Raw genomic sequence first — 15,034 nt, forward strand, 5'->3', positions numbered from 1 at the left:
TAGGATGCAGAGGGGCAGGGCATCCTTCTCCATTCGCTTACTTCATCCCTGGGACGCCCTCTGGCCCCACAGAGGCCTGGGATTGCCAGGCCCGCCTTTCTGTACATCCCACCATGAAGTCGATCCCAGTCTCCCTTGCTAGGTCTATAAGAGAGGGCAAGTGTGCAAACTATGATCGCACACCCACCTATCAGCATTAAGAGACCCTCTTCTATCTCTGCCCAGGACCCTTACTACATTCCTTGTCCGTATACAGGAGTGAAGCTCCCTGTCACTCTGAGCCCCCATTTCTGCTCCCAGGGACAGGTCTCTGTCTCACCTTGAATCATGGACCTAAGGATCCCAGAATAGCACCCTCACCCCCCCTATACACATGCACACACGCACACATGTACACACACACACACACACACACTTGTTCTTCTTGTAAAGGGCTTAAAGGATTCTACTGCTTGCTACTGTTGAGCTCACGGAACTGGTAATGCCAGAAACCAGCAGGTTGGGCAGGTGGAGACTCGATGGGTGCCACTCCCCTAGGCCTCTCTATTTGACTTCTCCAGGCCTGCCCTGAACCTCCTGTTCTGGAAGAGAAAGTGAAGACAGCCCCACCTGCCTCAGCTATGCTCAGCTTTGAAGGTTAGACCACCTGCCCTGATGTCACAGGCTTTCCCAGGCCTCCAGAGTCAGCGCAGCTCTTTCCTGGGGGCTCCTAAACATCTCTCATGTGCAGGATGACAAACCCCATCAACACCAGGACTGAGATGGTCCCTTACTGGCTTCCAGCCTTGGCCTCCAGCAGACAACCATCTGACCATCCTTCCCACTATTTGACAATGCTGGCCTGGGCTCCCAGCTCATGAAAAGCTTTGGGCAGGTCTACTCTGCAGTGTTGTTTGTAAAATGTGAACCATAAAGTACGACCTAGGCCTAAGAGAAGGTTTAGGAACTGAAGACTTCTGGAGGGCACAGCGTGGATCTTGGGGACATTGTAATCACTACCAATCAGGAGACTCTCAGCCCTGGGACGGCTGGCCAGGAGCAAAGAAGATTCTAACTTAGTGACAAAAAGCGTCTACGGTGAGATGTTTGAAAGCAGGAGGCTGAGATGGAGATGAAGGGACAAGTGCTGAGAAGGTGGGCAGACCTGGTCTAAGTCAGGGTTCAGAGTTAAACAGGATGCTTGTAGCCTAGCAACAGCAATGGTCCAGCAGCAAAGCATGAGCAAACACATGGTGAAGCGACTGTGTTGGTACCTGTGACCAGGACATGCAGGAAAGGGGTGGCTCAGACCTGACCACAAGACACGTTCAGAGTCTGCAACCTCATTCTCTCTCACGTGGAGGTCAGCCCTGGCCCTGTCCTCTGCCAGAGTCCACCAATGCCACGGCAAGCTTTCTGAAGGCCCTCAGCCTATAGCCATCTCCCAAACCAACCAGGTGAGCCTGGAGGAAGTCTCGACTTACAGAAGAGACTGATGAGAAAACCAGAGGTGAGTTCTAAGAGTGTGTACCTTGTGATTCTAGACTGACAGAACTGGGGCATCAGAATCTACTCCGGGGTAGTACCTCCATAGCATGCATGCTGCCATATGCCCCAGAGTTCCAGGACATCCACGGCTACACAGAGAAACCTTGTCTCAAACAAAACAAAACAAACAAAAAATCTGGTCGGTGAGTTCACATCAACAAGCCATCCAGAGAAAGTCTGCGATTGGGTCTCAGCCCAGTCCCCATACCACCCTAGATCTCCAGAGCTTCTCTCAGGGGCTCTGTCCTTAGTTACAGACCACTGGTCCCTTAGCCCAAGGGGAGGAGCTAATGGCTAATGAAGACAAGCTGAGCCCAGTCATAGTCCATCAGCACTTTCAGAAGTGCTCTGGGGTATATGGATGGGCGTCAGGTTGACTTGGGGCTCCTAAAACTCAAGGCCAGCTCATCAGGTGACTTAAGTACAGCTGTGTGAGGCCTTGACCAGTGTCTTACCTGTGCTAGGCCCTCCAGAAGCAAATGTGGCCCTGAGAGCATTTCAGATGCAGAAATGAGCAGGGCACAAAACTTGAACACTGCACTTTGCAGGAGCCCCTGCACACCTAGGGAGAGCACTGGCTTCTGACCCAGTGGTATGTGGTAAAACTTCCTGGGGAGATGGAATATACCTATTTACTCCTCCCAGTTAGGGAACCCACAACAGACTAAAGCACAGAGACCACCAAAGTCCAACCTGGTGAAACATGAGCTTTAATGGGGTTCCTTACAGGAACATGAGTAAGGGGTTACTTATAGGAGCGGAAATGAACCAATGATAACTGCTCATCCAAGCTCACCCCAGTACAGGTGACCGCTCACAGAGCTGGGAGCCTGAAGCATACCTTACAGCCTGCAGGCAGCTCACCAACTGGGAGAGTGGCCTTTCCAGGTGCCTCAGTTGGTTAAAATCTCTTCCAAGCAGCTTGACTGGTTTCTGGTTTTTCCAGGGAGTTGGTCTGATCCCATGCGTTGTCTTTGCCTCTTTATTTGTCTGAGGGGGGGGGCTCTCTCAGCATTCTTTGTTGTTTACTCTGTCAGGGAGGGACGTAGTGAATCTGGTCAGTTTCAGGGACTTCCTGAAGCTATTTTGAGTTATTTACCTTCCTGCTCAAGGAGCTTCCCTGCAGGATGTAATGTTTCCATCTGAGAGGAAACTGTTACACAACATCCAGGCTCCCACAACAGGGCGGTGTGTGACCCACCCCCAGCTGCTACCAGCTGGCCCGCAGGACAGCCAGCATGGATAGATATCTTCCACCAGTGTGCAGAGATTGTAGCCCTTAAGGAACACAAGAGCCTTATGAGCCTTTCTTGTTCAGGATGCCTGATGCGTGTCAGCTCCCCATGATCCAGGCCTGCTACCTATGGACTTCTGGGAGACTCCTGGAAGGTTTGGCGTTTAAACTTCAGTTGTTCTTGCCACACTTCTTGGGTGTGTTTTCTCCACTAGACCAGCACCTGCCAGGGAGGCTTTGCCCACAGCTTGGACACTTTTGTGAATGACACTTTGTGCTAGGAGGCAGCTCAGATAAGTCCACTGCCCATGATAGGGGACGGGGTGTGTGCGCGTGTGTGTGCTTGCCTGCGTGTGTGTGTGTGTGTGTGTGTGTGTGTGTGTGTGTGTGTGTGTGTGTGTGTGGAGAGAGAGAGAGAGAGAACCAGGGTCTAGGGTCCACTAGGAGAGGGACTGTGTGTATGAACCAGGGCTTAGAGCCCACTAGGAGACCATTGGCCAGGCTAATCACTGACTCTTTCCTAGTCTAGGGTTGGTTGCTGAAAAGGAGGTTTTGCTGAAGTTTCACTGGGGGAGGCTAAGCCTGTCCAGGCCTTCGGCTGCCAGAGAGGAAAGTGCCTGTTGGGGAAGCAAGCACAGCTGCTGTGCAGGGTGAGCCTCGCACTTCCTAGAAAATACAGCTTTTGTACATCATGTTTATTTAGGCCAAGAAAACAAAAGCATTCCAGAACTTCAGAGAGGGAGAATTACTGCTCTTGGGCCTTTGAGCACTTTTGAGCCCCCTGGCAGCTGAAAGGAGGACAGAACAGAGCAAGGGCTGGGGTGCAGCACAGCTAGGAGAGTGTGTGCCTCTAATATGAAGCCCTAGGTCCAATCCAGGCATGGTGTTCTGTGCCTGTAATCCTAGCCTTTAGGAGGCTGAAGCAGGAGGATCCCGAGAAGTTTGGGGCTAGCCTGGGATATATAGCATGTTCCAGTCCAGCCATGGCTATATAGCCAGACTTTGTCTCAAAACCAAAATATCAGAACATGGTGGCACATGCCTTTAATCTCATCTCAGCACTTGGAGAGGCAGAGGCAGGAGGAGCTCTGTGAGCCTGAAGCCAGCCTGGTCTACAAAGTGAGTTCCAGGACAGCCAGGGCTATTACATGGAGAAATAATGTCTTGAAAATAAAACCAAAACAAAAAATAAAACAAAAAAGAATAGTGTGGCCAGGTATGGTAGCACACTTAAAATACACCAGCACTCAGAATCTCAAATTCAAGGTCAGCCTGTGCTACAGAATAGGATCGATCTCATAAACAACAAGCAGGGTGTAGTGGCACACAACTTTACACCCAACCCTAAGCAGAGGCACATGGATCTCTGTGAGTTCAAATCTAGCTTAGACTACAGAGCAAGTTTCCTAGTCAACTAGGGCTACATAATGAGACCTTGTTTCCAAACAAGCACAAAGAACACTGAAGCCAAGTTGAGTAGAAAAAAATGTAGGGCTCATCTCCACCTTAATATTCTATGTCCTCGTCCCCTCCCATCCTGAACTACATGTGGAGAGCAGCAAGGAGCCACTCTCGGAGAGGACAGAGCCACAGTGTGACCATATTCTGACACAGACACCTCATCCAGAGGACAGCCGAGGGACACTGAGCAGGGACACCTATGACTAACACTTGGCCGTGAGTAGGACGGAATGCAGCCCACAGAGCTGTTGGCTACTGCATTTGCCCAAAACCACCTGATGTCCTCATGGCCTCCTAACAATATTCCCCTTTAGCCCTTCCAGGCAGCCCAGGAGCCTGTACAACACAACCCCGAGTGGGCTTGTATCTACTCTCTGACAGAGATATATGGTTCTTGGGCCCCTTACATAGCCAGGGCTTCTAGCACAAGCTTTTGGGCTCTCTTTCTCCCTACACTTCCACCGCAGCTCCTCAGACCACCTCAGGGCCTTTGAGAGTCAGCTACTCTCCCTGTCCCGACTCCCTCCCTGTTTCCTATCTCATTCCCTAGAGACACATTCCTGCCTCACTCTCAACCATAGGGCAGAGGGCCCTGAGGATGATGATCTCCTGACTTGGAGCAGGGCCTGTGATTGGACCCAGAATTATAAAGTGACCAGTGAGTGATTGGCTAAGCCCCAAGGCATGATGGATGCCCCAACCTGCACATGAACACCTAGACGAAGCTAGTACCCTCAGGGTAGACAGTACCTACAGCGCTCACAACTTGGTTCTCAGCCTGGCTGCTGCTTTGCTCCTCCCACCAACCCAGCCCAGACAAACGCTATAAAGCATGATGGCCTAGAAGGTAGCTCCTGGGCCCAGCTAACTAGAGGACAGGCACATTCCACTCTGCTGGTCCAGCTGACCAAGGGCTTTTTTCAAAGACATGTCTAATGAAGTGTTCTTTGAAGTAGATCATATGTGGCCACCCACGCACAGAGGCTTAGGGGGCCAGACCTGGCCATGGCCAGGGCTTTCCCGCAGGGGCCAAACTGAAGCCTGCAGCTTGTTCTAGAACCAACATCTCGATAGATGCTAGATATCCCTTACCTGCCCAGAGAGGGATACAGAGGGATTTAGGTCTTGGGCTTCTGACAAAGCAAAGTAAGGGTGGTCCAGGCCCGTGACTTAATGGCTGGTCACTAGCTCTCCCCACCCCTTCTCACATCAGCTCTATCTGGATGATCATTCATTTGCTCATTCATACCTCCCATGGCCCCTGGGGTCATTCGAGCCATATACGCTAAGGCCCTGCCTCTGTAGCTGGAGAGCCATGGCTGACCGGAAAATGGTTGTAGAGAAAGGTTGGCCTAGTGATCCCCAACAATACCCCCACCCCCTTTTCTGCTGTGCCACTTTGAAAAGAGCTGGGAGTGGTGGTGGGTTAGGGTGCTGCCAAGAGCTCCTTGTTAGAGGCTCCACCTAGCCTGCTCTTTCAGCCTACTATCCGTTATTGTCTGGGGCCCACTGCCCCTCAGCTACAGGGGTGGCTGCCGTGTCCACGTAGGATGGGTGCCAGGCTGCCTGCCCTCACTCCTTAGTCAGCTGATTATGAGAACCAGGACTTCCTGCAACCCTGCAGAGCCTCTGCGCTTCCTGGTAACTGCCAGTTCCAGGTTCCACTTCTCTGATAGCCTCCTGGGGCTTGGTCCTGGCTGGCAGGAGAAAACAGACTGCACACCAGTTCTTAGGACCAGCACTGCAGTCCAGCCCAGGGTCAACGCAGGCTTAGCCTGGGGCACTGGAGATGCTGGTGGGCACTGCTCAGCTTAGTACCTGGTCAGTGGTGGGATCATAGGGCAGGATACAGAGAGCAAGCGGGCTTCAGACAGCCCCACAGCACTGCGTTCAAGCTCTGGGGACTCAGTGGGGCTGGAATAGGAACTACCACTGTGCCCTTGCCCACACGGCTACCTGGAAGACACCATGCCTTCTAGGGGGTCCCAGGGACCTGGAGGTCCTGGGAAATTTGGGCAATGGGGTTGGCATTCAAACCTTGAATCCTCAAATATGTGAGGGTGTGCGCAGTGCTAGGCAGGGACAGTTATGCACCAACCAGAGAAAGGGGCCCTGGTTTCGCCGGGACTGAGGGGAGAGCATGCAAAGGAAGGGTCAGCCAGCCTGCCTTCAATAACAGGCTTTACTCAGGGCCATGACATGATATGATTAAGGCTTCGAGAGCTCCCTGGCTGCTGGGTGGAAAGGGGCTAAGAGGGCAGAACCCGCGGTCAGCCAGATGGACAAGACCCATGCTTGCTCAGGGACATCCACAGAAGGCATGAGTGGGGTCCCCAGGAGCAGCCAACATCAGAAACGCCAGGGAGAGAGGGTGGGGGCAGAGGAGGGGTCCTGAGTTGGGGGGCTGACAGCTCAATCCTGCCCGTCACTGCTCAATGGGCCCTTGTCCCCCTTCCATTGAGTGCTGCATTCCCGGCCCCCTGGAGACGGCCTGGCCACGACCATCTCCGGGGAGGCAGGAATGCGGCAGGCGGGGCTGGAGCTGGGGGTGGGGGCTCCTGTTCTCACGCCCGGGGCCACTCTGGCCGACTCAATTGGAATTTAAATGCTGGCTATTGTTGTCCCAGGAATGGCCAGGAGTCAGCTCTGCCCTAGGGGCTTGGCCAGGCCGGGACTGGAGGGGCTAGCCAGCCTCACAGTCAGCCAGCCAGCTTCCACCAAACCCAACCAGTCACTCCTGCAGGCTGGTCCCCAATCCTCCTCCAGGCAGCCCTCCAGGACCACTCCTTCTCTCTTTCATGGCTTTCCAGCTTTGATGGGTTTGGGACAATGGGCTAGGAAGGGGCTAACTGTGAGGTTTGCTTTCCCATGCCCCATGGTCCTTCAGGGACATCAGGGACAAAGATGAGTGGACAGAGGGCTCAGGACTACATTGGAGACTGGAGAATCTGCTTGGCAGGAGACTGAGGTGTGGCCACCCTGAGGTGTCTCCTTGTACAGGGCATTTAAGGCCTCTGCAAGGACCTGACCCAGGCTGAGCTGGAACAAACCAGGTTCCTTTAGGATGGCTTTTCTTATTTGGACTCAAAGTGGAGAGTCACCCCCTCCTTTCTAGGTCCAAATAGGGACCCCAAGAGGATGTGTATGGGGGATACCTGGCCTTGAAGGACACACCATACGTAGGCCTGCCAACCTTCTGTAACAGGCATGGGACCATGACCATTGCTTCTCTACTCTGCACATCACCCAGGGTGTCACTGGCAACACAGCTCCAAACCCCCACCAGGAGCCATCCTCCTGTGGGTTATGCCTCTGTGCCCTGGGCCTCAAATCCCAAATCTTCCCTAATGCGGCTTGAGCCTCCAGGCGGTGAACGCATCCCTTCATCTCTGGGGACTTCTGAGAGCTGGGCCAGTTGATGGGAGCCTGGGACTGCCTGCCCCCTGCCTTGCCCACCACCTCACTCTCCTCTTCCTCTCTTGGACTTTATTCATTTATTTATTTGCTGAACCTCTGACGTCCCTGAAAGGGGCCTTTGTCCAAGCAGACAATCATCAGCACAAATAGAAACGGAGCTGTGTTTGAGCAAAGTCTGGTGTGTGTTTGTGGGGGCGGGGGAGTGGTCCAGGCCGGAGGTGGGGCGCACAGCCAGTGAGCAGCCTGCCAAGGGGGTCCTCCAGAACACCAACACATGCCTGCCCCATGCCAAGCCATGAGCCTTGCAGAAGTGACCCGTACTCGTGAGCCAGGACACAGATCCATCCATCCATGCCCCTGCTCCAGTCAGTCCTGTGAATGAATAAAAAGGAGGAAATCAAAGAGGGAAAACCTCAGAGGATGTGGCTGCTACACTCGCAGAGACTGGATCAGGCTTGGGGCCCCATCCTCACAATGGCAGAGATGGAGTAAAGAAGACACCCAGGAGATGTTAGCATAGTCAGGTTCCTGAGCATACCGCCCTCCTGTTTCTAAAATAGCCCTTGTAAGAGCCCAGAGGCCTTGGCAAGTGAGAAGAATAGCAAGGAGAAAGGGAAAAGCTGCCCCCACCCCCACCCATGCTGACCCATTAGATTGCAATTAAGACTTGCTGGTGGCGCTGGGCAATGGTGGCGCACGCCTTTAATCCCAGCACTCGGGAGGCAGAGGCAGGTGGATCTCTGGGAGTTCGAGACCAGCCTGGTCTACAGAGCTAGTTCCAGGACAGGCTCCAAAGCCACAGAGAAACCCTGTCTCGAAAAACCAAAAAAAAAAAAAAGACTTGCTGGTGGACCTGGTGGTGGTGGTGGCAGCAGCGGCAATGCATGCTTTTAATTCGGCACTCAGGAGGCAGAGGCAGGTGGATCTCTGTGAGTTTGAGGCCAGCCTGGTCTACAGAGCGAGTTCTGGGACAGGTTCCAAAAAACTACACAGAGAAACCCTGTCTTGAAAAAAAAAAAAGACTCACTGGACTGGAAAGATAGCTCAACAATCAAAAAGACTTGATGCTTGGTGTTCTTGCAGAGGACCTGGGTTTGGTTCCCAACACCCACATATTGGCTCACAACCTTTAATTTCCAGAGAATCCAATGCCTCTTCTGACCTCACCCCTTGCACACATGTGCATATATACATACGTACTCAGACACACATATACACATAAAATACTTTATAAAACAAACAACGACCAGCCAGGCATTGGTGGTGTACAGTTTTAATCCCAGCACTCGGAAGGCAGAGGCAGGCAGATCTGAGTTCAAGGCCAACCTAGTCTACAGAACAAGTTCCAGGACAGCCAGGACTAAACCTGACAAAGAAACCCTGTCTTTAAAAAACAAAAACAAAAAACTTGCTGATGTAGTAGCACAGACCTAAAATCCAAGCACTTGGGAAGTAGATCTGGCGTTCAAACCCAGCCTTACCACCCAAACTGCGTGAGTAAGACCCTGACGTGTGCAAACACACAGACACACAGGCAGGGACAGGCACAGGCTTGTATTGAATAAAACAGGAGCCCCTGGGATGTCTAAAGAAAGACATAATCTAACAAATTTTTGTTGAGGGAGAGGAGGGACAGAGTCTCATGTATCCCAGGCTGTTCTCCAGTTTACCATGCAGCTGAGGGTGGCCTCAAACTCCTCCTGAGTAGTAGAAGTTCAGGTGCTACCATCCTCAGTTTCTGTGATGCTGGAGCTGGAACTCAGGGCTTCCTGCATGCTAGGTAAGCACTCTAAAATCTGGGCCACATCTTTAGACCCCAACTAGGTTTTCGTTTGTGGGACTTTTTGTTTCATTTTGTTTTGCATTTTTGTTGTTTTGATTTTTTTCAGACAGGGTTTCTCTGTGTAGTTCTGGCTATCTTAAACTCACTCTGTAGACCAGGCTGGCTCAAACTCAGAGATTTGCCTGCCTCTGCCTCCTAAGTGTTGGGATTAAAGGCATGTGCCACCACCACCTGCCTCCCCTAAATTTTCTATAAGGCTTTGGAGGGGTGCAGAAGGACTCACTACAAGTCAGTGGTAAATTCAAGATCTTATTGCAAGAAGAGGGATCTTGACTGGGAAGCAGCCAGGGAAGGCTAGAGCCCTTCCAATACGGAGATGACTTTGTATTTGTTTTAGTTGTTATCCTGTAGCTCAGACTAGTTTTACATTCCCAGTGGTCCTCCTGCCTTGGCCTCATAGTGCTAGGGCTACAAATGTGAACCACCATCCCTCATCCAATGTGCTTTGAAAACTGATTTGACTTAAACTCATTCTCTTGGTGCTGCTGCAAACCCAGCCTGCTGTCTTTAAGGTGTTCAATTGCTGATACATTAGCTGGTATGAGGCCAGTGGAGGTATGTTCAAGAAAAGGATGTTGGTGGCACATGCCTTTAATCCCTGCACTTGGGAGGCAGAGATAGGCAGATCTCTGTGAGTTCGAGGCCCAGCCTGGTCTACAGATCAAATTCCAGGACAGGATCCAAAGCTACAGAAAAACCCTATCTCAAAAAAAAAAAAAAAAAAATGAAAAAAAGAATTTGAGTATAGTCCAGCTGGCCGCTCACTGTCTCCCCACAGAACCATGGGACATAGCCCCTCCCAGTGGCACTGGACCACGTGGGCCTCAGAGTCTATCAGCTGTGGGCTTGACTGGATGGGATGCTCAGGTAGTCCTGATCCTAGAGAATTTTCTGGTGGAGGTACACTTGGACAGATGCTGAGACAGCTGACCATCCAGGTTGGCTGGCTCCCTCCCTGGCATGGTGAGGCCAGTGCCATATCCTGGGCCCCAGGCCTAGGGGACTGGGGAGGGGGAGGGGAAGCTTCCTGTCAGTCTCAGGTCAGGCACTGCTGACCCAGCACTGGCCAGATTACCCCAGCTCTGCTCCTGCCACTGCTGCCCCCCACACAAACAGGGCCCTTTCATAGGCATCAGAGGCAGAGCTCCAAACACCTCGAATAGGTGGGTGAAGGCTTGAGCTGTCTGCCCAGTGTCTGTGTATCTGATGGGCTGGACACAACACTTCAAGGTGGGACTCCAGAACCCTCAGTCCCATTGGCTAAGGTCTCCACAGCTGAGGCAGGCAGTAAAACCAGGAAACCTGGCACACAGCTCCTAAATCTGGTCTGCCTGTGACCAAAAACCCTCAAAGTATTCCCAAAAGGTAGCTTCCTCTGGGGATGGCACGGTCCTTAATGCCATCTGGGTCCTGAGGAGACTGAGCCCTGATGTAAGAGTCTGCTCCAACCTGCCATTCAGATGTCCAGGACCGGGGTCTTGTATCTTGCTGCTCATAGATCTGCTTAGCTAGCACATTTGTAGGCAGTGAGTTCTGCTTCAGGCTGTACTCAGATGTTCATTCCAGTGCTACCAAGGAGCTACCAGATCAGACCTAGGATCCGTAGCAGCAGCCTCAGTCCAAGGGGTCCTTTCACAGACCAGAAGTCATGTGGCTGGGACACCTCTGGCTGGTGTTTGAGAAGGCATAGGTAGGACAGGGTCTTTAGAAAGGCTGATCTACCCTTCCTCTGACGTCATTCTGGGGTCCATTCCCCATGTTGCTAAAGAGGGTCACTGTGAGGTGACTCTGGAGCAGATCTGGGAATACTGGGGGTCAGCCCTCATTTCGTATTTGGGTTTGATCTCCTTCAAATATCAGCTCAGATTGAAACGGGAATGGCCACTGAGTACAGGGCATGTGCACACAATCCTGATGAGGTGGCTAGGATACAGCTCCCCGAATGTGCTGTCCCAGAGGATCAGCCCCATTGTGGACGAGAGTGAGGAGCTAGTCAGGTATAGAGGACAGAGGCTAGACATGCTGGTGAGCCTATAATTCCACTCAGGAGAATCAGGCCAGAGCATCACGTGTGTCTGGGGGTTTAAGACCAACTTGGACAACTACTGCTACCTCATCTCAAAGAGAAAAGGACAAGGAGGAGGAAGAGGGAGGCAGGATGGGAATCAGCCAGGTATTGCCCAGTAGCTACCTACAGAGACGTGGACACAGAGGTGAGCCCGTGATACCTCCCTCACCCACTATCCCCAGGGCCAGCTTTGGGATGGGGGGCATTCTGGTACTCCACCTAGATAACTGCCCATACCCCCCCCCACACACACACACACACAGAACCAGCGCCACAATGCCTTCCCTATGAACTCAAGCTGGGCCAGCAGGACTACTTTGGCAAGGTGAGGACCAGAGGTCAGTTACAGGTGTGATCTTCCCAGGCCGTCCACATCTAAGTTGGGGTCTGAGTGATAAAATCCATATGGTTAGTAAAAGGGGTGCAGGACGCAGATGGAGGGCACTGATGAGCAGGAACCTGGCAGCCCATCTGTGAGCAACCTACTGTGGCTAACCCCTGGGGACAGTCTGCATCTAGGATACCCAGAGAGCAGCGGTGTGAGAACAGCCAAGTAAGCCAACACCAGGAGCCATCTCCGTCCCCTGTGTCCCAGCCCTGTCCCAGATCTACTGCCATCTGATCAGGAAGCTTACCCCCCTGGGTTCTGGGGGTGTGGGCCACAATGAGATCAATCCCAGGGTGTGTAGTGTGTCCTTGTGGTCCCCTGCTCCACCCCAGAGCCTTCCTCTCCAGGGCTTGTTCTGGAAAGTGCTGCAGGCCCCTGTCACTATCTGGGACTGATCAGTTTTGGGAGGGGCAGGGACAAGGGTCATGCTTATCTTTGTGTCTCCTGGGACAGCCCTTCAGTTTTGCAGCCAGTGAGGTTGGATTTCTAGTTGGCCTCTTCCCAGGCGCCGACACCTCCTTCGGCGCGACGTGTCCATTCTGTTGCTGTCACAGATAACACCTCTAGCGCTCACCGGCTGTCCAGGGAACAAGGGCTGGCACCAGGCTCCAGGCAGGCCAAGCAGAGGCACCAAGGCCCAAGGGAGAACGGCTGGAAGCCAGAAGCTTATTCCTCTTCCTGTGTCCCATCAGCTTTTCAGCAGGACTCAGACTGATCCTGTCTCGTGTAGGTCCCAGGCACCTCCCTTTGCTTGCTCTCAGCTCAACAGAGCCTGGTGGCCCCAGGGGACCCATAGGAGGCTGCCGACTTAAGGGTAAAGGCACCCCTTGTACTCTAGAACACAAAATGCCCTGTACCCACTGGCCTTCATCTACAGACATGGATGTCCAGGGAGGAGCCTATATAGATACACTGAGAGCTATATCCACTCCCTGCACCGTCATAGCTTCCAGCCATTGTTCTGTACCCAAGAGAAGGGGACTGTGAGCATCTTGTGCTGACCTAACACCTTGTGGCCTTGGTCTTATATCCTTTGATGGAGCAGGAGGGAGGAAAATGAACAGGCCAGAGACTAGTCTGGGATGTTTCTCAGTGGTCTTCCCTTGATCCCTGTTACCTCTGGGTGTTGGGCATGTGTGACAAGCTCCTACAACTCTGTGTGGCCTGGTGCTGGCTCCTGCCAATCCCCTGCCTTTGCCTGTATTGCTCTAGCTTTCTCAGTAAACTGGGTCATCCTGCGGCCTCCAAATCCCAGCACACAAATTTGGTCTCCACTGCCACACACCACAGTTATTTACTGAGCCCCAACCCAACCAGGCCTGGGCCAAGACATCCCCCCTCTACCAGAGGCATGAGGCCTGTGCTTTCCAAGAGGCTACGTGTTCATGTGCTTCCATGTCCACAGTCTTCACCAGTGCCCCATCAATCAGATAGTGGGTCCCAAGCATTCTCTAGGTTAGCAGGGTCAGGACTTTGATATATGTTGCTGGCCCCTAAAAGATGAGGTTTGTGTTTTCAGCCATAACCTAGCCTGCCTGGAGGCCCCAAAGGCTGTCTCCTGCTCATCTGCTTGCCAAGGCTCTGGCTCACTCTTTCAAAGTCTGGAATCCCAAAATGGCAGTGCGTAAGTGGAAGGGCTTATGGGGATGCGTCATAGTTTAGACTTGGAGGCCCTAATGAACCAACCCAAGGGGCCCTAGACAGGACGAAGAGAAGGAGAAGAGTCTTTGGTCACAGTGCTGGCTCCTCAGGGCTCAGCCTCTAGATGGCACCCCAGAAAGGGTGGTGTTCCAAGACTGCACAGTTCAGCAGGCCGGGAAAGTGTGATGGGATGCAGAACGCTCCTAGTAGTGGCAGTCCCCACTCATGTACATTAGCCTGCCGGCACCCAATGTGGCCAGGGACCATCCAGAGACCCTCCAGTGTCCTCTTCCCTGTATGAGCCAAGAATGCTGGGCCTTACCATGGGGGCTCAAGCCCAGGCCTGGTCCCTTGCCCAGACCACAGCACCCAAGTGACCAGAGATCTTGGACTAAAGGGCCCTCAGGCAGGAGCCTCCCAGTCTCAAGATGGGCACCACAGGTGGGCCTAAAAGCCTTTGACAAATCCCTGGTCTTGCCCCTCCCTCTATAACTGTCAAAGGGGCTCAGAGCAGGGTCTTGGACCCTAGAGTCCAGCCTCTCCCTGTGCTCTACTTCCCCTTGCTGGCCACATGGCCTTCAGGAAGCTCGGCTCCTACTTTTTCTGGGTGCGCTCTGACTCTCTAGAGCAGTTCCCAAGGCCTCACCCAGACAGGCCTTTCCCTTGGGGAGCGGCAAAAAGCTCATCCTGTTTGCCCATCCTGCCAGGTGGGCTAAGTGGGGGGTGTCTTTTGAGCCTCTCCCTGGGAATGGACCCAAGTCACCCTTCCAGGGCCGACTCCAACCCCCACCCCACCCCCGCCCTGCGCCCCCTGGCGCTGAGCCCAGCAGCCCACAGAGCTCATTAGCGCAGCAGCAGCCCTGCCGAGCTCGCTTTAATTGGGGCTGGCTGGACGTGAGAACCCGGGGACCCTGTGCCCGGCCCGCAGGGGGAGGGGGCGCCCGCCTGAGCTGCCCACAGAGGAGGCCCCAGATTAGCAAGAGCTCAATGGGCCCAGCGAGAAGGGTAATTAAAACTGCCCGCCCGGGCTGAAGCAGTTGAAGGGGGGGGGCGCTCTGTTGCTGGCTTGTCTTGCATGGTGTGTGCCCTGGTGCCTTGGAGTCCTATGTGGCCACATCTGCCTCCTCCATGCTCCATGCCAAGGTGGCAGATAGACTATCCGTGCATACTGGTGCCTTCCTCAGTGCTCCATTTTGAAAGCTGGGTTCACAGGGCCCTGCCTGGGGGTGTTTGGTGGTAGTGGGGGTAATAGTGTACAGAAACAGGTCTTGGTTCATGGTGACTGATAGGATATGGGCAGCCACTCCAGAGCCCCCCCACACACACACCTCTGTGCTGGGTCTCCTGGGACCGTTGAACTAACTGACAAGGAGGTCCATACCAGGCCCAGAGCGGGAGACCCTGGATCTCCAAGAGGAGCGAGCAGCCCTTCCGCACTAGGGCTCTTGGGCCTGC

This window comes from Microtus ochrogaster, unplaced genomic scaffold (assembly GCF_000317375.1).
Source record: "Microtus ochrogaster isolate Prairie Vole_2 unplaced genomic scaffold, MicOch1.0 UNK6, whole genome shotgun sequence".
Taxonomy (NCBI): Eukaryota; Metazoa; Chordata; class Mammalia; order Rodentia; family Cricetidae; genus Microtus; species Microtus ochrogaster.